General features: G+C 45.4%; 2 long non-coding RNA genes across 2 annotated transcripts in view; one reads left to right on the top strand and one right to left on the bottom strand.

Moving 5' to 3' along the window:
• LOC136456039 (uncharacterized) overlaps positions 1–26,946 on the top strand; it is a 122,521-nt gene that overhangs the window by 81,150 nt on the left and 14,425 nt on the right. The gene's annotated exons all lie outside the window — the stretch shown is intronic.
• Positions 21,563–22,805, bottom strand: LOC136458267 (uncharacterized). The gene is made up of 3 exons (XR_010759943.1): positions 22,488–22,805; positions 22,292–22,406; positions 21,563–21,580 (listed from the first exon to the last, which is right to left on the bottom strand). It is a non-coding gene; the product is annotated as an uncharacterized lncRNA (long non-coding RNA).

The raw sequence follows: 26,946 nt of genomic DNA, 5'->3' as shown, positions 1-26,946 counted from the left end.
ACTCAGTTACACACTAACTGTTCGGGCGGTTTATATTAAACATAAATATATTTTCACACTAACTGATCGCCGAACTACATACGTTGTTTCATCACCATTGCTGATTTTTCTCTAGAGTTTATTTATTTGTGCATCATGTACTACCCATTCTATATGTTTGCATTGCAGGATCATCGTCTAGGTGATCGAATCACCTGGTGCTCGGGCTTCCCCACCGATCAACTAGTCAGACCGCTCGGTTCATGGACTCCATCACCGACTAGTTGATCGGACTATTCGCTGCTCATGCTTCATCGCCAGCTACGTCGGTTACTCCTCAGCGCTCGGATTCTTCGTGCTCGAGGACTAAGTGGGCACACTTCACCGCACGAACATTGCCAGCTACGCCGGTGCTCAGACCTCGCCAGATTCATCGGGAACTCCTTGGTGCTCGAACATAGCCACCTATGTTGGGGACTCCTCGGTGCTCGGTCATCGCCAGCGACGCCGGGGACTCCTCGCTCCTCGGTGCTCGGACATCGCTAGCGATGCCAGGGACTCCTCGCTCCTTGGTGCTCAGTCATCACCAGCGACGCTGGGGACTCCTCGCTCCTCGGTGCTCGATCATCGCTTGTGATGCTAGGGACTCCTCGCTCCTTGGTGCTCAGACATCATCGCCTACGCCAGGGACTCCTCGCTCCTCGGTGCTCGGACATCGCTGCCTACATTGGGGACTCCTCAGTGCTCGGTTATTGCCTATGCTAGGGATTCCTCGCTCCTCAGTGCTTGGTCATCGCCAGCGACATTGAGGACTCCTCGCTCCCTGGTGCTCGGTCATCGCCAGCAACGTTGGGACTCCTCGCTCATCGGTGCTCGGACATCACCACCTACACTGGGGACTCCTTGGTGCTCGGTCATCAACAGCGACGCCAGGGACTCCTCGCTCCTTGGTGCTCGGACATCGCCGCCTACGCTAGGGACTCCTCGCTCCTCGATGCTTGGTCATCGATAGTGACGCCGGGGACTCCTCGCTCCTCGGTGCTCGGACATCGCCGCTTATGCCGGGGACTCCTCGCTCCTCGATGCTCGGACATTGCCACCTACGTCGGGGACTCCTCGGTGCTCGATCATTGATAGCGACGTCGGGGACTCCTCGCTCCTCGGTGCTTGGACATCGCCGCCTACGCCGGGGACTCCTCACTCCTCGGTGCTCGGTCATCGACAGTGACACCGGGGACTACTCGCTCCTTGGTGCTCGGACATCGCCGCCTACGCTGGGAACTCCTCGCTCCTCGGTGCTCGGTCATCGACAACAACGCTGGGGACTCCTTGCTCCTTGGTGCTCGGACATCACCGCCTACGCCGGGGACTTCTCGCTCCTCGGTGCTCGGTCATCGCCAGCGACGCCGGGGACTCCTCGCTCCTCGGTGCTCGGTCATCGCTAGTGACGCCGGGGACTCCTTGCTCCTCGATGCTCGAACATCACCAGTGACGCCGGGGACTCCTCGCTCCTCAGTGCTTGGTCATCGACAGCGATGTTGGGGACTCCTCAGTGCTCCCTTAGTGGTCAGATCTTGCTACGTCTCATCGATGTGCTATCAAGCTGCTCCATGCTATTCGGATCAGGGTGTTGATCTTGGGCAGCATGTCTGGGGTCTTGATACGTGCATGTCAGACGATGTCAGCAAATCTTTTAGACTTCTTTGACCCTACTACAAGATTCATTCTTCATCTTCCAGCAGGCTTGGGGACTAAGTGGGCACACTTCACCTTGCGGTGAATGTGCTTGTTCTCATCTCGAGGCTATGCCCGGGGACTGGCTGTCTACTCGGCTGGTCTTCTACTTTGACCCTGGCACCACGTGACTACGTCATCTACTATCAGGCTCAGGGACTAGCCGTGGGGGTATGGCCCCCAGTATCCTCAAGACAAGACATGGGCCACACCATCAGAGGTGACCCGGCCCACAAGATCAAGGTATGCACGGCGCTGCTCGGCGTGCACCACAAGCTATTATATAGTACCAAATAGGATACTTTACTTGTAACCCTCTCCCTCCAGACTATATAAGGAGAGGCAGGGGTCCCCTAGCGGACATGATCCATCTAGATCTATCTACTACATCTCAATATAATACACCAAAGACACAGGACGAAGGGTATTACGTCGATTAGACGGCCCAAACCTATCTAAATCGCTGTCTTTGCGCCTTGTGTCACCATCCGATTCCTGATTACACGCACCCCCACCGACAAATCTACCATCGTGGGATACCCCTCGGTGGACTATCGATGATATTCTGTCGACAGTATGTTTTACTAGATGATCAACTATATTATAAAATAGCTGATGGGGTGTTGCTCAAATGCTTAAACCAAGAGGAAGCTAAGGTGTTGATGGGTGAGGTGCATGAAGGGATATGTGGAGCCCGTCAATCGGCTTATAAGATGAAGTGGATTATTCATAGAAAATGAATCTTTCCATCCACATGTTTAGGAAGGCCACGCATTCCCTTTCGCTGACAACTGATCCATCTCCAACATGGTTCAGAATGTAACTGGCCCATCCTATACAGTCTGCTATTTTGGCTAATTTCTTGGAGCCAGCACTCAAGTACTCATAAGGTTGCATTGATCCAGTAATTCTAAGGCTGGTCAACATGTAAACATCGGCAAGAGTAATGGTCATTGGACCATGACCAAATACAAAAGCATTAAGGGCATTGGACCAGAAATAAGATGCGAAAACCAAGAGTGAATCATTCCTCTCAATCTCGGACAACGAGAGTGTCAAGCATTGATTCAAATCATAAAGTTCCTAATCTCCACCCTTTTTCTCAGATACCCTACGGAACCAATTTCTCCATCCCTTAGGCATTTTGGGCCAATTTTTGAAGGGAGTTTTGGTATTCCAAGAGGACAAATCCACTATAGACTGTTTAAAGGGGATTTGGTTGGTTTCTTAACGAATGAAATCAGATGGATCAGGATCACCCATAGGCCCGAGAAAATAAGCATTGGGAATGATAGCTGATGGAATCAAGATTTCGTTCCTCATTTCCTAGAAATCGGATAAAATAAGTTTGGGACAAAGGAAATACAGGGTAGCGACCGACTGTTTGAGAATGGGAATTTGAAAGCATACCTCGGGGACATGGTCGTTGGTTGCCATTACCGCCAAGACGGACATGAATCTGAGGGAGACCGCTCGAATAAGAGCTTAACGGGGCGGAAGATTTGATAGGGTTAAAGGTTTAGCGATGGTGGCGTCGGCTATTGAGATTTGCTCAAGAAAAAAAGGGGAAAGCCAATAGGCCGAGTGAGTCAGAAAGGATACTATTAGGACATTATATAAGATTCAGCCTGGGAAGTCAGGACTCACGTGTATATCTCAGAGCAAAACAGTTGCGGCATGGTAAATGGATAAATAGGAATTTTGAAATAAAATCACTTTTATCCCAAAATTAGGGGGCATGTGTTTACACCAAAATTTGGAAAGAAGAACGCGGGAATTTGAAGGCTTCCAAATTGTGCCCATCAAGGAATCGATTGCATGAGGATCGATATTAGTTGATTCAGATACAACTCTGGAATCGGATCACTTTGGATGATGTTAGCAGATAGCGATGATGAGCTATGGTTGGCACCAGGAAACTACATGTCGAACTCTACAAAAAAGGAAAAGATTAGGGTCCAAGTTATCTTAAATTAGGAATGTTTTTGTCTATGCTGAAGATTGTAATGAGTCATGCTCGAGTAGGATTCACGTCTAGGCCATGGGTATAAATATTGGACCCCCCGTTATTGTAAACACACACAATCAATTACTGATTAGCTTTCTCTTCTTGTCAATTGCAGGGTCAAATTGATTGGCATGTCTTGGGAGGAGTGTGCAGGATCAACCATCCATGTGCTGAAGCTAGGCGGATCTCCAACTCCATCGAGTGGACCCTTCCGGCTTGCTTGTGTGCCCTCGGCATGGGACAAAATTTCGTGCCGACAATGTCGCAGCTATTAGTCCCATGAAAGATTCAAAGAGTTGATAAAGATCAATAGGTATCCCTCAGTTCTTGAAGTTGTAAAGGCGGACGAACTCAAAATGCTCTCCAAAGGTTTTATTTTTGTTTTTTAGTTTAGGATCCGACGCACTATAAAGAGGGATGCAAACTTAGTTGGTCTAAGGAAGATAGAGTGCTCAAGCATAAACATAAAATCGAAAGAGAGACACTCTAGCACTCCATGAGCATGTAGAATATTTTTCTATGACTATCGGTGTTGGAAGTCCCGACGTAAGCCGGAATCCTCGACAGTCGGAAGTCATGACTCATGCAAGAAGTTCTGACTCCCATTCAGTTAGCCTATGCGGTGATTGTGGACGTCGAAAGTCTCGACGTGAGTTAGAACTCCCGATAGTCAGAAGTCCTGACCCAAGCCAAGAGTCTCGATACCTATGGCTCTGCTAGCTGGCTGTCTACGCCTGTTGGAAGTCCTAGACCTTGTCAGGAGTCCCGACACCTGGGGCTTTACTGGTTGACTGACTGCGCACGTTGGAAGTCCCGATGTACATCGGGAGTCTCGACTGTCGGGAGTCTCGACTGTCGGGAGTCTCGACATTTGTTGGGGATTCTGACATTCACTTGGATGCGTGGACTTCTGACCCTATGTGAACAATGCTTTCTATTAACATCGGAAATCCCAAGATCTGCGTCGAAACTTCCGACATAGATCTAAATGGTTAGATTTCTACTAAGAGTATAAATAGCCCTCTCTTCACTTCTAACCGTTACGGACTCATTCACAGCTGACCTAACTTCGTCCCAATAGCTCCCAAGCAAGAAAGGCACCCCTCTCATCCCTCCTTTGCTCCAACCTTCGATTTCCTTAGGGTTTTGAGTGAAAGGAGAGTGGATTAAGAGAGAGAATCACTTTGGTAAGCTTGAGCACTTGATTTCTTCGTCAAGCCAGTTGGTTTTGCATCTATTACTCTTGGGCCTTTGTCCCTAGCTAGCTAGGTGTTGCCCAAGAGCTTCCATCTTGTGGAAGAGCCTTGGAAGTTTGTATTACCCTTTGATTTCTTAGTGGAAAGCTCAAGTGACCTTTATGGTCGCTTTGAGAGAGGCAAGGAGGTGGAATAGACTCCGACCTTTGTGGTCACCTCAACAATAAGGACGTAGGAGCTCCTTTATGGGGTTACCAAACCTTGGGATAAATCCTTGTGTCTCGTATGCTTATTGTTGTCATTGCTAGAGATTACTTGTATTTGTTTGTCTCTCTCTCTCTCTCTTGAACTTTATTTTAGGGTTTGGACTCGATCTACGGTTTGGAGGCATTACGGCATCAAGGGAGTGACCCAACCTCTTCACCAAACCACAAGGAAGTAGGGTTGTAAGATTATTTATCCACAAAGTTAAATTTGGCACTGCTTTTGTAGTTCATATAGATGTCGGGACTACTGATGTTTGTGCCAAAACTTCTAATGACGGCGGGAGTTCTGACTCAAACGCCAGGACTTCCGACATTGATCGAAAAATTTGAACTTAGCGTTTGATGTTAATTTTTAGATATGCCTATTCACACCCCCCCCCCTCTAAGCATTGTTAGATCCTTTCAATTGGTATCAAAGCAAGGTCTTCTTTTAGCACTTCACCGCATAAGAAGAAACAATGTCGGAGTCTGACAGGATACAAGCCGTTGCCACTAAGATGGCCAAGAAAATAGCTGAAGAGTTGATGGCTACTCAAGTCATATTCTTTCAAGATGAAATGAAGAAGATGCAAGATGAGATGAGCAAGATGAAGGAAGAATTGAGCAAGAAGGTTGGTGATGCAATAAGTGGCAAGAATGATACAAGTGACAAGAATGAAGCAAACAAAGATGCGGCTAGTGATATTGGAGCCAATGAGCATGCTCATGGAAAGGGAATATATTCAAACATGTGCTTTGACTATGAGCAACTCATAAAAGGTTCAACACTACATACTCCATCCATCAACATTGGCAAGCCACCTCACTTTGATGGAACAAGATACATCGATTGGTCTTACAAGATGAAGATGCATCTTATTGCCGCAAGACTTTGGGAAGTTGTGGATGTTGGTGTGATGATTCCTACCGATGAAGATAGAGAGATAACTCCAGAAGAAGTGCACAATCTCCATCAAAATGCACAAGCCGTAGCATTGCGTGTGTCAAGCCTAGCTCCGGATGAGTTTAGAAAAGTAAATGGAATGGAAAGTGCAAAATAAATTTGGGATACTTTGAAAGTGTCATTTGAAGGAGATAGAAGTGTGAGAAAAGGAAACATTGAGTTACTTCATGGTGAATTGGAAAGATTTGTGTTCTTGCAAAATAAAACAACACAATCCATGTTTGATAGGCTCATGGCATTGGTCAACCGCATAAGAGCTCTTGGAAGCACCGAATGGGATGACAACAAGGTTGCTAGGAAGATGTTGAGAACCTATAGAGCCAAGAACAACATGCTAGCATTCATGATCATGGAAAGGCCCGGTTATGATGAGATGACACCCCCAAGAAGTTCTTTCAAAACTAAAGCATCATGAGTGTCTAGATGAAGATGCAATAAATGCTCACAATCAAAATCCTAATGTAATGGGATACAACCAGAGTACAGCCCTTAAAGCAACTCAACAACATGAAGGTCAAGGTTTAAGTCAAGAGAAGAAGAAGAAAGTGAAGGATGATTCCTCAAGTGAAGAAGAATATTCCAATGCAGAGGTTGCATTTGTGATTAGAAATCTTAGAAAGTTTATAAAGAAGAAGAGCAACTGCAAGACCTATGGTGATGGAAAGAAAAGGTTCAAAAAGAGATTTTGCTATGAATGTGGTCAATCCGGTCACTTCATAGCCGATTGTCCTAATGAGAAGAAGAAGCACAAGCATGACAAGGATGAAGACAAGAACAAAGGCAAGAAGAGAGGTGAAGCTCATCTTGGGGAAGAATGGGACTCAAATGATAGTGACTCAAGTGATGATGAGAAGAAGAAGAAGGGAGCCGCAAACATCGCCATCCACCACTCTTCTTCACCGACCATGATCTTCCCTAACTCAACTTCACCACCAAAACTCTTCCCCAACCTATCTTCACCACCGAAACTCTTCTCCAACCTCCTTGACAACGACTACTACACTCCAACTTGCCTCATGGCAAAAGGGGAGAAGGTACATGTTACACCCGATCCCTGTAGTGGTGAGTATGATAATTGTGATGAGAACATAGAAGAAATTGAAGCAACCATGATAAAGAAATTTGGTAAAAAGGCCTTCACTAAAATAAAAATGCTAATAAAGAAATTAGAGAAGAGGGATAGATGCTAAGAGTTGCAAGGAGATATAATCACTCAAGACAGAGAGAAAAACCTTGCACTTGAAGCATCTATCGCCGAGCAAAAGATGGAGGTTGAGAAGTTAACTGTAGAATTATCTTTAGCCAATGACACAATTGGGAAATTGACTAAGGAACATTCCTCGGTTAATGATCAAGTAGCTAGCCTCAAGAATGAGAAGAGTATAGCTCAAGAAAGCCTCACACGCTTGGAAGAAAAATACCAAAATCTTGAGCTAAACTATAGTACTCTTTGGGCTAGCACTTCAACTTCTCTTAAGGCAATCAAAGACTCTAATGTCTCCACTAGCAATGGTTGTGAAAGATGCTATAAAATTGATGTGAATGCACATACAACTAACCTTATTGAGTTAGAGAAGAAAGACAAGGAGATTCATAGGTTGAAGATGATCTTGAAGAATGGGTGCAAGTGTCAAGAGCAATCCAACAAGACTATATACAAGTCATCAAGGCACCCATCAATCAAGAAAGGCATTGGCTACAATAGGTATGATGGAAAGGCCAATGGAAGGAACATGATCAATGGTGTGCCTTGTGTGAAGTTCAACAAGGGCATTGCTCTTGATGAGCTTATATGCGAGGCCAACAACAAGGTATACATTCCAAAGATCCAACCTACAAGTAACAAGACAATCAAGACAAAGCAATATGAGGCCCCCAAGCCACAAGCACCACTTCCATGGTGCTATGCTAGTGACTATATGTGTTGTTGGGGCAAGGATGGAAAGATTGTGGTTAAGTATGTTGGTGCCCAAAAGAGAGGAAATTATGAGGAGTGTTTGGGTGCCCAAGTTTTATGTGACTAACCCCCTAGGACCCAAATCTTTTTGGGTACCTAAAATAAAAGCTTAATTTGTCTTTGTAGGAATATTCCTCCGGTGGAACAAGTTAGGTGTTGGATAGTGGATGCACCAATCATATGACCGAAGAGAAGGACATGTTCACATCATTCCAACCAAGTCATGATCAAAGTGGAAATATTTGTTTGGTGACAATGGAAAAGGAGAAGTCCTCGATTTGGGTAAAATTGCTATATCAAATGATAATTCAATTTCAAATGTTTTACTTATGAATTCATTGAGATATAATTTGTTGTCCGTCTCACAACTTTGTGAGATAGGTTACAATTGTCTCTTTATGGATAAGGGTGTGGAAGTCTATACAAGGGAGGATTCCTCTATTGCATTTATGGGTCATTTAAAAAGGGAAACTCTATCTAGTTGATTTCACATCAAATAGAGTAAATCCTGAGACTTGTTTAATGGAAAAATCTAGCATGAGTTGGTTATGGCATCGCCGACTTGCCCATGTTGGGATGAGGAACTTGGCCAAACTTCAAAAAGGCGAACACATGCTTGGACTAACAAATATTTCTTTTGAGAAAGATAGGATTTGTAGCGCATGCTAAGCAGGAAAACAAATTAGAGCTAAACAAACCATTAAGAATGTTGTGACAACCGAAAGGCCATTGGAGTTGCTTCACATGGACATATTTGGACCCATCGCTTATATAAGCATTGGTGGTAACAAATATGGTTTTGTAATTGTTGATGATTATTCTCGTTTCACTTGGGTATCTTTTTGCGTGAAAAGAGTGAAGTCCAAGGTATCTTCAAGAAGTTTGCAAGAAGAGCCCAAAATGAGTTTGATGTCAAAATCAAGAGAGTTAGAACTGACAATGGGACGGAATTCAAGAACACCAACATTGAAGAGTTCCTTGATGAAGAAGGAATCAAGCATGAGTTTTTGGTTCCATACACTCCACAACAAAATGGTGTTATGGAGAGAAAGAACCGAATGCTCATAGAAGCCGCAAGAGCAATGTTGGATGAGTACAAGACTCCAACCAACTATTGGGTGGAAGCGGTCAACACGACATGCCATGCCATCAACCGCTTATATCTTCACAAGAAAAGAGAAAAGACCGCCTATGAACTTCTAACTGGTAAAAAGCCTAAGGTGCACTACTTTAGAGTTTTTGGATCCAAGTGTTTCATACTTATCAAGAAATCCAAAAGCTCTAAGTTTGCACCAAAGGTTGATGAAAGTTCCATGCTTGGTTATGGTACTAACGAACATAGATATTGTGTTTTCAATAAAACCACCGGTTTGATTGAAATCACAGTAGATGTGACTTTTGATGAAACCGACGGCTCTCAAAAGGAGCAAGTCAATGTTGAGATTGTAGGTAATGAAGAAGCTACACACAAAGCAATCAAGAAGCTTGCCATTGGTGAAGTAAAGCCCGTCGAAGATGAAGATGAAGACCATGTTGTGCATGATGATCTTGATCCAACCATTCATCATGCTTCATCCAATGAACATGGTGAAGCTTCCGCAACAAGAAATAATCAAGATGGGAGATCAAATGAAGCACAAGGTCATTCTCATGAAGATGGTGTCAACAATGAGCAAGCTCAACCTCAACTCAACAATGAATAAAGAAGTGAAGTCAACCCTCCACAAGCTCATGGTTGTGATCCTCCAATCGATCATGACCATGATGATGACGATGATGGCCCCATCCAAAGATCAACTCAAGTGCCACATCCTAGAGTGCATCAATCCATTCAACGGGATCATCTCAATGATAACATATTGGGGAGCATTCGATGAGGGGTAACTACATGTTCCTGTTTAGCAAGTTTTTGTAAACATTACTCGTTTGTTTCTCCTTTGGAACCTCGTAGGGTGGAAGAGGCACTTGATGATCCAGATTGGATGATAGCCATGCAAGAGGAGTTGAACAACTTCACTCAGAATGAAGTCTGGTCCTTGGTGGAAAGGCCCAAGCAAAATGTGATTGGAACCAAGTGGGTCTTCCGCAACAAGCAAGATGAGCATGGCATGGTAACAAGGAATAAGGCAAGGTTGGTGGATCAAGGATTCACTCAAATTGAAGGCTTGGATTTTGGGGAGACCTATGCACCGGTGGCTAGGCTAGAATCAATTCGCATTCTACTTGCCTATGCCCCTCATCATGATTTCAAGCTATATCAAATGGACGTGAAGAGTGCATTTCTCAATGGCTCCCTATCCGAGTTGGTGTATGTAGAGCAACCACCGGGCTTTGAAGACCCCAAATATCCAAACCATATCTACAAGCTCGACAAGGCACTCTATGGGCTCAAACAAGCCCCTAGAGCTTGGTATGATTGCTTGAAGGATTTCCTACTCAAACAAGGTTATGAGATAGGAAAGGCCGATGCTACTTTGTTTACTCGCAAAGTCAATAATGATATCTTTGTTTGATAAATATATGTCGATGGCATAATATTTGGTAGTACTAATGTGGCTTTTTGTGAGGAATTTAGTAGGATTATGACAAATAGGTTCGAGATGTCCATGATGGGAGAGTTGAAATTCTTCCTTGGATTTCAAATCAAGCAACTCAAGGATGGCACGTTCATAAGTCAAACCAAGTACACCAATGATAGGTTGAACAAGTTTAACATGGACAAGGCCAAGCCCATCAAGACACCCATGCCAACCAATGGACATCTTGATCTTGATCAAGGAGGAAAGGACATTGATCAAAAGGTATATTGCTCCATGATTGGATCCCTTCTTTACCTTTGTGCATCTAGGCCTGATATTATGCTTAGTGTGTTCATGTGTGCAAGATTTCAAGCTAATCCGAAAGAATGTCATTTGATGGCCGTTAAGAGAATTTTTTGGTATTTAGTGCACACTCCTAATCTTGGCTTGTGGTATCCTAAAGGCTCCACTTTTGAGTTACTTGGTTATTCTGATTTAGATTATGTCGATTGCAAAGTAAGCCGAAAGAGTACTACCGGGACTTGCCAATTTATTGGTCAATCCTTGGTGTCTTGGAGCTCTAAGAAGCAAAATTCTGTTGCTTTGTCCACCGCCGAAGCCGAGTATGTGGCGGCCGATGCATGCTGTGCCCAACTACTTTGGATGAAGCAAACCCTAAAAAACTTTGGATGTGAGTTAACCAAGATTCCACTTTTGTGTGACAACAAGAGTGCCATTAAGTTGGCAAACAACCCTATAAACCACACTCGAACAAAGCACATAGACATCCGGCATCATTTTTTGAGAGACCACAAAGCCAAAGGGGATATCATCATTCACCATGTGAGCACCAAAAAACAACTAGCCGATATCTTCACAAAGCCCCTAGATGAGTCAAGATTTTGTGCTTTGAGGAGTGAACTAAATATCATTGATTCCCGTAACGTGGTTTGATGTCTTGCACACACACTTTGTTTGATCTAGTTAGGAGAAAAGAATTAAGAAAATATTATGTGACCCTTTCAAAATCTATTTTATAATTTTCATGAGTGACTATTGCTTGGTGTTGATTGAATGAAATCTAGTCACTTATAAAAATGTTAGTGTCCATCATATTTTTGCCCCATATGGTATAGTGAGTTCAAGTTGAGGTGTTTTTTAGTTTCCCTGCGTCAGAAGTCCCGACGTAGGTCGAAACTCTCGACAACCGAAAGTCATAGCTCACACCAGGACTCCTGACTACCGAAAGTTCTGGCCCCTGCGCCGGGAGTCCCAACACAGATCTAGGTTTTTGACCACGCCGCGTTGTTTGACCGCGTCATTTATACCCGGCCCAATCCATTTACTGCGGTTATTTTCATTCTCCCCGAACTCCCATCACCCTCACCTCTCCTCGTGCTGCCCGCACCCGTCCTCGCGCCGCCCTCGCTCTTCCTCACACTACCATGTCGTGCCCTACCCGCTTGCCCATGGCTCCAGCTGGCTCTGGGCCACCGGGAGTTCTGGTCCCTTCCCTTCTGGTTGCGCTACTGGGAGTCCTACTGGCACTTTCACCCTCTCCGCCTCCTTCCAACGCCCGTGCTTTGATCTTCTTCCTCGTCTCGAGGGTGGGGATTTTGTTCGTGGTGGTGCTAGGGCTCATCGATTCATTCATGGTCTGTGGATTTTGTCTTTCTCCATCCTCTTTCCTTGATTCAAGGTACTACCATGGTGCCCTAACCCTAATGCAATGTACCTTGCATTTTGCCTCTATTCTTTCTCTGTCTCTACTCCTCTATCCTCCTTGTATGAATGTGTGTTGTGATTTGAAGCCCCATGAATGGGATGATCATCATGTGCATCGAAAGTCCTGGCGACCGTCGGAGGTTTCGACCATTGGAACTCCTGATGTCAACCGAAACTACTGGCTGTCGGAACTCCCGGCACCGGTTAGGACTCCTGACCCAATGGGACCACTCCATTCATGTTTCTTCACTTCTCGATGTTTGTTCGCTTCTCACTGTCTTGTTTCTTAGTTCTCCTTCATGTTTTTCGTAGTCATGGACAGTGGCAGTCCATCGCGTCACAAGGAGAAGAGGTCCAAGAAGAATCAGGACCGTGCCACTGTCCCCAAGCCGTCTAGCCGCACTAAAGCGGCATATCCCCATGCTGGTGCCGGAGGTCCCCGTGCTACTGGTGGTGGTCCTGTGCTCGTCGCCATGACGATCAAGGATCATCTACTGCCGCTCCTCCTCCTGCTTTGGCCTATGTTGGGGATGTTCTGATTGTTCATGCCAAAGAAGAAGCTCTTGAGCATGTCAGCCGCACCATTGCTGCTCCACCGATTCACATGCCGACTCGTGGCCCAGGCTTCGTCACTGAGCTCGCTCCCTTCTTGGGCGTTTCACCGATCATGCGGGAGCCCACCATGGCTCCTAATCTTGCTGGTGGCTGGACTCCTCCTCTACCAGTTGACTACTGTAACTAGGTTAGGGATATCAGGTCCATGAGGGGAAGAAACCTTTATGCTAAGGACGAGAAGGATCTCTGGCTTGAGTATCGCTTCTAGCACCCGTTCCATTATGACTTTTATGATTCCATCCTCTATCTAAAGTTTTTGAAGAAGAGGGAGCCACTGGTCCTTCAGATGAAGTGCATTGATGCATACTCTCTTGGTAAGTTCAAGGAGCCTGAGCTAGAGCAGATGGTTCATGATATACGCTCAATGGGGTTGTCTTTCCTGCTAGAGTTTAGGAAGCATTGGAACAATGAGCTTATTTGTCAGTTTTATGCTTCCTATCATCATGAGCGAGACCCAACCGGTGCTATTGACATTGTTCATTGGACCACTGAAGGTAAGCACTATAAGGTGGACTTCATCACTTTCTCTCGCCTTCTTGGTTTGAGTCATGCCGACCGCACTGCACCTGAATTGACTGAGTATGACGATGTGGCTTTGGAGGAGTACCAACATATGTATCTTGATGGACATACAGCTGATGGACAGACAGTATATATGAAGCCCTATTACTATGTCCTCAAAAATATTCTGAGACAGATCTTATATCCGAAGCGAGGTGACTCCACCTTCCTTCGTGATGATTCTCAGAAGGTGCTTCAGCGATTTGGAGATGATTTTTAGAAATTTTCCATCAGCCATTACATTTGGAACAAGATACATGATGCTACTGAGGATCTAGTGAAGCATCTTCCCTATGCCCCATACATTATGCATGTGATTGAGCAAGTGTCCAGCATCCGGTTCCCCATAGACACTCAGCACAACCTCCTTAAGATCTCCAACAAGACGTCGATCACTGTTGCAAAAGAATTGAGGGAGAAAGGTGCTGCAGCCAAAGCAAAAGGGAAAGGTGTTTTGGGTTCTCGCTCTCACCGTGGTGCTTCACCACCTGCTGCTATTGCTCGCTCTTCTAGTGCCAAGCCCCTCTCTTCTTCCTCCTCTGGTAAGAAGCCCAACAAATTCAAGTTCCTCATGACATACATGTTTGGACAGTGTTGTGCTAGTGCTCAACGTGAGCACGATATGTAAGAGAGGCTCTATCGGTTGGAACAGCACGCAGACATTATGTCTTCTCCTCCACCACTGTTTGTGCCTCCCCATGATCCGTTGGCTCTATATGATGAGGCTTGTGCGGCATATGAAGATGATCCATGTGACTTCTCGTCCGCATGGCAAGGGCAAGGCGACGGAAGAAGATGAGGAATACATAGAGGAGGAGGATGATGAAGACGACGATGATGGTGGTGAGGACGGTGACCACGATGATGATGATGACTATGACAAAGAGTAGTTGGTTCTTCATGCAGCCTACCCCTTTTGGCACTTGTTGACAAAGGGGGAGTGTTAGGCTTTGATGATATCTTGTAATAAGTTAGTCATTTTGTTTTGAGACTTTAAAACTTTTAGCTTGTATGCACTAAGTCATGTGGTGGCTAGCTTGTGATGGACATCTATTTATATGTGTTTGTGATGAATGATTGTAGGATAAGTAATGGTTTTTTATCTATCTTATTAGCTTGTGATTGCCTCTACTTGTGATGGTGGATGGTTTTTGGATGGCCATGTGTTGCTTCAAGTTTTTACTTTGAAATCTTGGCCACCATACTCTTTTTTACTTGTTGTGTGAAATAACATGTCATATTGCATTTCTTTTCATGGATATCTATTTGTTCACACACACTTGTTGCACCCCACGGATTGCAAAATTTAGGGGGAGCTTTTGTCTTGATGTATGCAGATCATGTATAGATGATTCTAATTGAAATTCAAATTCATGCATACATCAAGGGGGAGCTCTTCATAAATTTTGGGGTTCAAAAGCTTTAAATTCTTTCATTCTTATAAAAGCCTAAGTTGGTTGTCATCAATTACCAAAAAGGGGGAGATTGAAAGTGCATTTGCCCCCTATGTGGGTTTTGGTGTATTGATGACATCCAAATTAGGGACTAATGTGATCTTAATGAGATATGTCGTAGCTATTAGTCCCATAAAGATTCAAAGAGTTGATAAAGATGAAATGGTATCTCTCAATTCTTGAAGTTGTAAAGGCGGACGAACTCAAAATGCTCTCCAAAGGTTTTATTTTTGTTTTTGAGTTTAGGATCCGACGCACTATAAAGAGGGATACAAACTTAGTTGGTCTGAGGAAGATAGAGTGCTCAAGCATAAACATAAAATCAAAAGAGAGACACTCTAGCACCCCACGAGCATGTAGAATATTTTTCTGTGACTGTCGGTGTCGGAAGTCCCAACGTAAGCCGAAACTCTCGACAGTTGGAAGTCACAACTCATGCTGAAAGTTCTAACTCCTAGTCACTTATCCTGCGCGGTGACTATGGACGTCGGAAGTCCCAACATGAGTCAGAACTCTCGACAGTCGAAAGTCCTAACCCAAGCTGGGAGTCCCGATACCTATGGCTCTACTGGCCGGCTGTCTACACCAGTCGGAAGTCTCGACATTCGTCGGAAGTCCTGGACCTTGTCGGGAGTCCCAACACCTGGGGCTTTACTGGTTGACTGACTGCGCACGTCGGAAGTCCCAACGTTTGTCAGGAGTTCTGACATTGACTTGCACGCGTGGACTTCTGACCCTATGTGAATAGTGCTTTCTGTTAATGTTGGAAGTCTCAAGATCTGTGTCGGAACTTCCGATGTAGATCTAAATGGTTAGATTTCTACTAAGAGTATAAATAGCCCTCCACTTCTAACCGTTACAGACTCATTCACGGCTGACCTAACTTCATCCAAACAGCTCCCAAGCAAGAAAGGCACCCCTCTCCTCCCTCCTTTGCTCCAATCTTCTATTCCCTTAGGGTTTTGAGTGAAAGGAGAGTGGATTAAGTGAGAGAATCACTTTGGCAAGCTTGAGCACTTGATTTCTTCGTCAAGCCGGTTGGTTTTGCGTCTATTACTATTAGGGCTTTGCCCCTAGCCAGCTAGGCGTTGCCCAAGAGCTTTCATCTTGTGGAAGAGCCTTGGAAAGTTTGTATTACCCTTTGATTTCTTAGTGGAAAGCTCAAGTGACCTTTGTGGTCGCTTTGAGAGAGGCAAGGAGGTGGAATAGACTCCGACCTTTGTGGTCACCTCAACAACGAGGATGTAGGAGCTCCTTTGTGGGGTTGTTGAACCTCGGGATAAATCCTTATGTCTCATGTGCTTGTTGTTGTGATTGCTAGAGATTACTTGTATTTGTTTGTCTCTCTCTCTCTCTCTCTTGAAATTCATTTTAGGGTTTGGACTCGATCTACGGTTTGGAGGCATTACGGCATCAAGGGAGTGACCCAACCTCTTCACCAAACCACAAGGAAGTGGGATTGTAAGATTATTTATCTGCAAAGTTAAATTTGGCACTGCTTTTGTAGTTCACGTAGGCGTCAGGACTGCTGATGTTTGTGCTGGAACTTCTGACGATGTCCGGAGTTCTGACCCAAACGCCGGGACTTCTGACATTAACTGACAAATTTGAACTTAGCATTTGCAGTTAATTTTTAGATACGCTAATTCACCCCCCCTCTAGGAATTTTAGATCCTTTCACACAAGTTCAACAAGCTCATGGCCAAGTACAATAAGGAAAAATCAACCATGAGCGACTCGTTACCGATGGGCACATTGCCTACCACTTAAAAAACCACACCATTAAAATCTAAAATACGAGCACCACAGTGAATCGAGGACTTGAACTCAGCTGAGCAAATTCCACCAAAAGTAGCCCAACCAGCTAAATAACTTTGAAGGGACCATGATGCCCAAGAGGGGGGAATTAGGCTACTTAAAAATTACTTCTAGAACTATGGCCTCTAATTTCCACCTAGTCAAAACGTATGCAATGAATAAGCTATCTCGATGTGCAACTATGGTTTTGCTATATTTGTTGCTATCTCTAACGCAAAAGAGTTATGCAACCTAGGTCCAACCCTATCACTAGTCTATAAAAATAAGCTAGGAATGTAAAGCACACAACCAAGGTACATAATGTAAATGCGGAAGGTAAAAGGGCAATAAAGATGCAAACTCTCGTTCGATGATGTTGGTATTTTTACCGAGGGAAGCTCATGCTTCCCCCTAGTCCTCATTGGAGCCCCTCAAAATGATGCCCTCCAAGGGCCAAGCTCCTAGTCGAATAACTCCGTGGATAGCCTTGGGCCTTACCCACATACAAGTGGGTTCTGAGATTGCCTCTCCCAGACATCTCCCCGTTGTCTTCCCTATTGAGCTTCTAGCTAAAACGTTGCAGGCCTTGTTCCCTCCGGTACACGGTGACGGGTTGGTGGCCACACCACGTCCCAGAGTCCAAACAACTTAGATCCACTCTACACACTAAGTGAACCACACCTATTACCTTAAATCCTTAAGCACCTATTTAACTAGGTGAGATCTGCCTTCTCCTCAGAGAACCACTTAAACCAACACTCGGATCCGATCCGAGACCCACACTTGGATTCCATCCAAGCTCCCAACTGAACCACCCAACCATCTAATCCAGAGCCATCTAATCAAGAAGAAGTCCAGACCGCTCTTGTCTATGAGCACGACTGATATATCAGTTTTACACTCTGCAAAGGTTGCACACTTTCACCATGAGTCATGTTTTCCCCATCACGCTTCACACTACCTAGGTGCTCAGTGGGGTCACACTACAAGGCCTTTACAAAGTCCTCTCCAAGTCTGTGTTACACCTACATCTAAGGTTTCTCCCCCGTACATAAGTCAGCAGCCCTAGGGGACCCTCTTGAGCCACACAAACCATTCCGATATAGCATAACTTGGAGGAAACTAATTACTTGGCCAGGTCATACCATATTGACCTCGTGGCTACACTATTATACCGAGTTACATGCTTCGAGAACCGGTCCTTAGAATCCAAGTAGGTACGAGCACCAGCCCAAGAAACACAATATATATCAAAACCAAATGCCATCATACCAAACCTTCCATCTTGCTCAGATTCCCTATTCACCATGTTGCTACCAAAAGAGGTTACCAACCCCAGATCCATGTTACATAGTCAATTAATCAGGTTTACATTATAACCATCCCAACCATCCATGATGGCAAGGCTAAGCATGACTTCTACCCATCCCGACCGAGTTACAAGGATAATATGACAAAAGCTAGTAAACCCTAGTATAGGATTCATATTAAGATTCTGCATGCAACTAATGGTCTATCTAAACTAACTCAAAGTAAAACAAATGTAGGAGCAAGTATGGTCGAGGACACTTGCCTTTGAAGTGGTTCGGATCAGAGGTGTCGAACTCTTGGTCTTGGAAGTTCACGGTGTCGGCACCGTCTACGCACAAACACCAAGCATGGCCCACAAAAATAATTAAAACCAGTACAACAAAGCTCATCAAAATTTTATAAAACATCTACTAAACAGTAGTACTCGTCTCTACGATCGTGTGGATATAAAGAACATGAAAAACGGAGTTAAAATGAAGAAGTTATGGCCTTTGGAAAAATAGGGACTAATCTGCGATTTCAGAAAATATTTTATTCGCGAAGAAGTTCTTCTTCCAAATGCCCCAGAGTCCAAACAACTCAGATCCACCCTACACGCTGAGTGAACCACACCTACCACCATCCCACTTATGCTTTCGTCCTCGCTTCGCGTAAAAGGATTAACCCAGGGATGGTGGAATGGACTCTAGAAGCCTTATATGTTGGTCTATCTCACCTTTAACAACCAAGGTGGGACTAAACTCTCCACATCTCATTAACATGCACATGGGCCATTATGGGCCAAATTCCAAACTGGGCCGAATGTGACATACACCCCTCTCAAAGGAACCGACGTCCTCATCGGCCCAACACATCCACAACTGAGCAAACGATGACCAGAAATGTTCTCTCTTAGCACACGCGATCGTACATCCAATGCCAGCACATGTGCCATGCCATGCACCCCGCAAGGCCTACACGCGCAATGAACCCCATGTCTGCGCACCTAACCCGCATGCGTCCATTGCCATGAAGGTCGGCTCTGATACCATTTGTAATGCCCCAGAGTCCAAATGACTCAGATCCACTCTACACGCTGAGTGAACCACATCTACCACCATCCCACTTACGCTTTCGTCCTCGCTTCGCATAAAAGGATTAACCCAGGGATGATGGAATGGACTCTAGAAGCCTTATATGTTGGTCTATCCCAGCTTTAATAACCAAGGTGGGACTAAACTCTTCACAACATCTCATTAACATGCACATGGGCCAAATTCCAAACTAGGCCGGATGTGACAACCACAAACGTGGTTGGGTGGCTCACAAGATTACAAGCCGCTATAATGTACAACAATGGTGTGTGCAAGCACCGAGTGGTAAGAGGTGTGCAAACCTCACTAAACACTAGGTCTAAACCTAAAGCAAGCATATTAGCGGTGGTCTAACTAGTCTAAGCACTTGACAAAGAACCTAAACTAATCACCTAATATTTCCCTAAGCACTTTTGGTGGATAGAGCACAAATGGATGAGCCTCAACTCTCCAAACACTCCTTCAGCTATAGCACACCTTTGTTTGCCGAATGGAGGGGTAATAGCCCCAACTCCAAAAACTAGCCGTTGCAACCTTTTCTGCGATCATCGAACGAATTTCATGAGCACCAGACTAATTGGTGTATAGCATCAGACTAATAGGTGTCACTATTCATTTTAGTTCAGTGAGCATCGGACTAATAGGTGTCTAGCACCGAACTATATGCTACCTTGTTTTCATCATGTCACGCTTTTGTATTTTTGACATAACTTTTAGCTTCGAACTCTGATTTTGATGATCTTGTACTTTTTGGAAAGCTAATGAAAAGCTCTACAACTTTAAACTGAAGTCATATCAATTTGGGAAGATCTAAAATCATGAGACAATTCCAATTCATCCACCTCTTTGTCTCGACTTCAATGGCTTCAATTTTGTTTGTCTTCGTGTCCGACTTCTACTTCTTGCTATCTTAGACTTCTATCATATCTTACAGGTCTTCAATGTGGCTTCTAATGTCTTGCTTAGTGTGTTGATCATTCGGACCATCACTTTGCCTAAGTCTAAGCCCACCTTACATCTATTTGAACTATATCTTATATACTAGCAAACGTTGTTAGTCTAGATGGTCATGTTGATCATCAAACACCAAAATCCAAACTTAATGACCTATAGGGTCCATTTTTCTTACAAACTTCTTACATGGATGCCCTATTTATCTGCTAGAAAGTAATTGTGAGTTAGCCAGTGAGCGCACTGGAAATTAATGTATGTTATTTTTCTATTTGGAAAGTGAAATCAGCCACCATTTATTGTTTCTCATTGAATAAGGTCCTATTTGGATTCATTATCTGCTAATAGTTAGCTGACTAATAGCTCATATCCAATATTAGCTAGCTAACTATTAGCTACCTATTAGCTGGAGGGTGTTTGGATCCACAGCTAATGAAAAATGCTACTAAGATAACTATTAGCTGTTATTATTTGATTTAGTCCAACTGGTGAGATAGTTATTATCTAGAGGTCCAACTAACAATTAGCTATTTTATTAGGTGCACCTTTTTGTATCCAAAAGAGATACTATTAACAAATAGCTATTATCTATAGGCATCTAAACCGGGCCTAAGTGTGAGTTGGCCAATCGTTGCGCATGTTTTATCATTTTTTGGATACGACTTTTTTATGTGGAAGTTCTTATATGGAATTTGTGAGTTTTTTTGTGAGTTTTGAAATTAGATGCATGAATAGTTATGTTGATGTGAGCCTCCCTAAAACGATTACACCCACTTACAAATAAACGATCTTGGGCCTCTAACTATTTCTGTATGTTGTGTTCGGAAATGATAGGGGCAAATTTGTATGAGAGAGTAGCTTCGTGAAACTTAGTGATCAGATGTTGTGTTAATGTTCAAAACGTTACTCTCTGTATTCTAAAATATGGCCACTTCTAAATTTGTCTGAAATCAAATTCTGTCAGGTTTTACCAAACTTATATAGCCCGTTTGGATCGTTGGAATTGAATTCATTCTATAATTACAATGTAGACATAGACTAGCAGATGCCCGTGCGTTGCTACGGGAGTCTTCAAAATTTCAAACGCAATAAGAGTATGGAAAAATAATAAGTCAAAATCAACCAAAAAATAAATTTTAACTCAGCTTAACAATATACTATTATGAGCCACACTCAAATAAATAGTGTTTAAAGGACATCATACAGGTCATAGCTAGCTTCATGAGCATATCCCTCTTGCAGTATCCATCCAGTGACCTCTCCTTGATATGCCCAAGCAGTTTTGTTGCGGCATTAGTGTACTTTTCAATCATCTTCCATTTGGGGAGTGAGTTTTCAGCATTCATGAGATGCTTAATGTTACCAATCAAATTAGTGAATCAAACTCAAGCCCAACCTTCCCACCATAGTGCGTTGGTTCACCTCGTCCAATCCTGCTTGTTCAGCAATAAGATTTTCCATTATTGACACGTTGGTTCACCTCGTCCAATCCTGCTTGTTCGGCAATAAGATTTTTCATTATTGACATCAACTATTTGAAAGATCTTACATGATTAAAACTCACTGAAATTCTTTATTAAAGACTTATTCTAAAAATCTCTTGAGAGCACAGACAAGATAGGCATAAGTATCTAGGAGATTTGAGTAAATAGTAGCAGGAAATGGCATCTGGACAAGTACACTGTCATTGAAGTAACATATTTGCTCTTTTGCTCTGTGGCTTTCCTGAGAAGAGCCCCCTAGAAAACATGTGAAAAAGATCATTGATCATATCTCACTACTTAGCATTTAGCTGTATTGTCATCATTTTCTTAGTTTTAACAATATTTAGATCAGACCTAGACATATTTCAACTATCATCAGTCTCAGTAGCACACAGGGAAAGATTGGTCTGCACCCTTGTTTCGATCTTGATTAGTCCAGGCAACTTTAGCATGACAAATTATTGTCCTCAATGTGTTAATTTAGCCTGACAAACAAATAGACATATTGTTTAATGCATTTGAGGCAAGTCTATACCAGTATACCACTATGTTTTACAAGTTCCAATAGGTCTAAGTAGTTGCGGTCCTGCCATTCCTGGTAAACTAATTGAACTATTTTTTTTTTCAAAACAACCTAGCGTCTGCTTTTGCCTAAAACACAAGCACAAGACACACTGGTATATTGTGATGTCAAACAGGAGGTGAGCAAACAAGTTACCAGCACAGGTGATAGATCCCGCTTGCCATTGGTCTTATTCGCCTACTACTTGGCATCCCCCTCCTGTGTAGTCCTCTGCTGCTGCTTCATGGTAAAGGCAGGGAAGATGATGGTTCTGTTCACCAGGGATTCAAGCTGCTCAGGACAGTGTATGAGTAACAGTATACCACATGTTGATGCTTGGACGAAATCAAACCTGGGCTCACTGTGTTGCAGATGGACACGCTTATTGGGGCTGCTGCCTTTTTGAATGATCTTGGAGAGTTGAGATGAACTATCAGCCGTGCGCTAGCGATGTGGTGGATCTTCCCTGAGACCCTAATTTTTTGAAATTCGTGGTTATCCGATAAGGTTTTGAGAATATACAAAAAAAAAACCCAGCACGCCCCCGCGTCGCTCCTCCCTGGGGCGACACGGGCGGCTCCGCACAGCCGCCGCACCAGGCCCCCGCGCCGCGCCTCCCCGTCCTCGCCGCTGTTTGAGCACGAGGCCAGCGTGTCGGTGCAAGGACAGCGGCGGCGAGCCCCCCCCCCCCCCCCCCCTTCTCTTCCCACATCCTTTCCTTCCTGTGCGCGTGCTTTTGAGGACGGCCGCCACCCTCGATTCCGGTGGCCGGGGTGCGGTTCCGGTGTCCGTGAGTGCAGATCCGGGGGCCAGGAGTGCGGATCCAGTGGCCGTGGGCGCGGCAACGTCAACGGCTGCGGCGACGGTGCTGGTTCGGCCGTCAACACGTGCGCAGCGGCGCGGGCTCTTGCGCCAGGCCTCCCCTTCCGGCTTCAGATCCGGCAGCCTGGGGGGCAGATCCGACGACGTGGTGGCCGGATCCAGCGGCTCGGTGGGGCTTGCTGGCTTGCGCACGCAGCGCGGTGGCGTTCTGGCGGGTCGGCGGCGCGGTGGGCGGCGGCGGTTGCGGGCGCTTCGACGCTGAGGTAGGCTGCAGTTGCGGGTCCTAAGGCGTGGACGTGCTACGGCGGTGGCTCCTTCGGCTCCACCGCGTCGTCCGTGATGCTGGCCGAGGCGGATGCGGACGGGCTCTCTGTCACGGACGCGGCAGAGGGTGCGATGCTGATGCTTGGGCGGCAGCAGCCTGGCCTGTTGGTGGAGGTGGTGCAGCTCTGCTGGGGGCTGCTCCGCAGGGGCTTCCTTGTTCCATGCTGGAGCTTCCGGTGACCGGCGTTCGTCAGGTTACAATGGTTCCGACGGCGGCCGGCTGAGGCGTTGGTCGTGCGGCGGTGTTTCGCGAGCAGCGGAGTCAGGTCCGGCTCCGCGTTGCCCGGACGGAGGGGGTGACGGCCGACGCAGCTGTGCGGCTGCCGCGTGTAGCCGGCGCGTCAAGGCCCCTCTAAAGGGGTTATTGTGGAGCGGCAGGACAACGGTGATGACAGTGATGGATGGCAAGGGGCCTTGCTTCTTGGCCCGACGTTTCGTGCTTGAGGACTCCTTAGGCGAAAGCCTAGCGATGGCGACACCTGTGGGTGCCGCTCTCCCTGTTGGAGGCGTCGTGTATCCCCTCTAGCACTATCATCCAAGGGTGAAAGCCCGGTCCACTTTGGACGTGCGACGGTGGCGCCATCGGCGTTGCTACCTTCCTGAAGGCGTCGCGTTTGGATTTTGTCGTGGCCTCGATGTCTCCTCGGTGATTGTTCTTCGCTTCTTGGCGCCTCGATCACGCGTGGAGGCGGGTTTTGCTGCGAGAAGTCGAAGCTGTTGCGTCAGGGACGTGGCTCGGCAACGATGACACGCGGCGAGCCCCCACCTTTATCGTTGGCTGGGGTTTGCTAGGGGTCGGCAAGCGCTGGAGGCGAGGCATGTGGCCGTGATTGGAAGTCGGAGCTGCTCTTTGCGGGTGTGCTTGAGCTTGGCAACGATGACCGGTTGCGGCTGCTTGCTTCGGGCTCGTTGGTGGGTGGCTTGTGTGTGGACTGCCATGAGAAGTCGGAGCTGCTGGCGTCTTCGGCCATGCTCGGCAATGATGACCCATGGTAGTGTGCCGTGTTAGTGCTCAGCTGCGTCGTGTGGGTTGGTTAGCCTTTCGGGTGCGCTTTAGCATCCCGTTGGCTAGCCCTCTTGTACATAAATTCTTTCTGTCTTAATTGAGCGGCAGAGCTCCGGCCTTTGTTTCAAAAAAAAATTTATGGTTCTCCTTAATATGAAGCAACCTGTTTGCAAAGCTAAAAGATAGATTAGGCAAAGTTCAAAGCATCACCCCTATATGAAAGCAAACAACCGGAAATTAAAAAAAAAACAAAAATCCTTGCAGTAATAGCTACATAGTAACTTGTACTCTTTGCCACAAGAAGAATAATGGATCACAGTGAACATTGACAGTCCAATGTATGAGATGTGATCATAGGTAAACTTAGCTATTTATCTGAATTCTAAAATGTCAGTAATACAAGATGAAAATTGGTGTTCATTGATAAACCTTGCACACTAATATCGAACTATGGAGAGAAAACAAACGAACACAACAATATCCTGCCATGTCCAAGAACTGCATTCTGCTCCCCATCTCCAATCTCCACCAGCTCCAAAATGATCGAGAACAGCTCCTTTAGTGTCGTACCTTGAAATTATTTCCTCAAGCCATCAAATATCACCAAAGTTAGAATGCTTAGGGACTTCAAGCACATAATTTTCAGTTAATTGGTCAACAAGAGATACAGATAATTTTCGGTCAATTGGTCAGACATATGAATGGCCACTCCAGCAAAGCAGCATCCTCACCTGGTGCGCAGGCCATGATAGGCATGTTTGGTGTCATTGACGAAGAGGAGCACAGTGGAGAAGCCCTTGACCCCGACGGCGGAGGCTGCCTTGGGGTAGCGCTCCACGCTGAACTTTGCGAAGGCGACAGCGCTGCCCATGGCGCACAGCGCGGCGGCGGTCTCGGCGAACCGGAGCTGTGCGCGCTCGCATCATGGCGCATACCCAAGCAGCAACAGCTCCACGTAGTCCTCCACGGTGCGGCGCGCGTTGTTGTTGTCGAGCGCCAGCACCATCGACTGTGCCCTCCGCGCCGCCTCCGCGGCACCCCCGAGATCGCCGCCCGCCGCATTCAGCCCGCCCGCTCTGCCATCGTCCAGGTCTAGCCGCGTCGCCAAATGCCAAACTCATTGCAGCAGTCATCTTGCAGGCGACGGCAGGCTGGTTCTGACGGAGGCGGCTTCGACCCGGTAGCGAGGAGGGGTAGATCTAGCAGCGCCGTTGCGTACTCACCGCTTTCCCGGTCTTCACGGAGCGACGGGGCGGCGTGGCGTGGCCGCGTGACTGGGCAGGCGCGGGCCGGCGAAGTCGGTGGGAGATGGGCGGCCGGGCGGGCGGCGGCATGCGGCAGCAGGGGAGGCGTCGGGAGCAGGGCTCGGTGGGCGGGGCAGCGGCCTTTTTTCTTGATCGACGATGGACGAGCTTGCAGGCGCACGGGGCAGACGGCAGAGAGAGTGCGGGCATGCAGAGCCACATGTCGGCGCAAAAATACTCGCTGGTGAAGCGTGCGACGCCCGCCGGCTTCACCACGGGTGGTAAACGGGTCCTGTCTTTGATCTTTTTGAGTAGAGATTAATTAAGCTAATATAATGGTATATGAAATATATTTGTATATTTATTGTTAGATATACAAGGGACATATTTATATATTGTATTTCTATCATAGAGAAGTGAGTTGAAGATTGTGCTATAAATTGAAGAGTAAAATTATAGCATAGTAGTCTATAGAATTTATTTCTATCTCTAATCCTATGAATTTGAGATAGACTTAGGGGGTGTTTGGTTTCCTGGACTAAATTTTAGTTCATGTCACATCGAACGTTCGGATGCTATTTAGGAGAACTAAATATGAGTTAATTATAAAACTAATTACACAGATGGAGACTAATTTACGAAACGAATTTATTAAGCCTAATTAACCCGCTATTAGCACATATTTACTGTAGCACAACATTGTCACATCATGGACTAATTAGGCTTAAAAAATTCGTCTCGCAAATTAGCCACAATCTGTGCAATTAGTTATTTTTTTCGTCTATATTTAATACTTCATGCATGTGTCAAATATCCGATGGGACAAGGACTAAAATTTTCCCGTAGGAACCAAACACCCCCTTATTTGTGAGCTTGAAAAAGTTATGGAATATCAAATTTCAAACCAAATAGTCTTATCCATTAAGTAGATTTCAATTCCTCTAAAATGAAGGGATCCAAACGTCCCTAAGAGAAAATATCAACATCTCCAACACTGAATTAGTATCCTTTGATCAATTATGCAGTAAATTTTACAATATACTTATTTGGTATAATAGATGTTAATTGAACTCGATCAGAATTAAAATAGATTGAATTAGGACAAACGTAAAGGTCGCTAGTAAACCTTTAGAAATGGGTTTATATTTATTCATGACTGGAGGGAGTAACTTGTAACAGGTTGCAAGCGAGACGAGTTTTACATTCTTAAATAACGCACCCCATACTTCAATGTACATGGTTAACAACCCTAACATCACTCTGTTTTAAATACTCTCCATAATTCTCGAGCGTTACAGAAAACAGCTAACTCATCCTCTAATTATGAACCCAAGATTTTAGCTCAGCGCATATACTTTATTTTTTTGTGAAAGGGTCAGCGCATTCACTCACAGATTCACAGGCTTCAATTGGAC

This window comes from Miscanthus floridulus, chromosome 6, assembly GCF_019320115.1.
Source record: "Miscanthus floridulus cultivar M001 chromosome 6, ASM1932011v1, whole genome shotgun sequence".
In the NCBI taxonomy this organism is placed as follows: Eukaryota; Viridiplantae; Streptophyta; class Magnoliopsida; order Poales; family Poaceae; genus Miscanthus; species Miscanthus floridulus.
The sequence above is the reverse complement of the archived record's forward strand: the minus strand, read 5'-3'. Positions and strand labels throughout refer to the sequence as shown.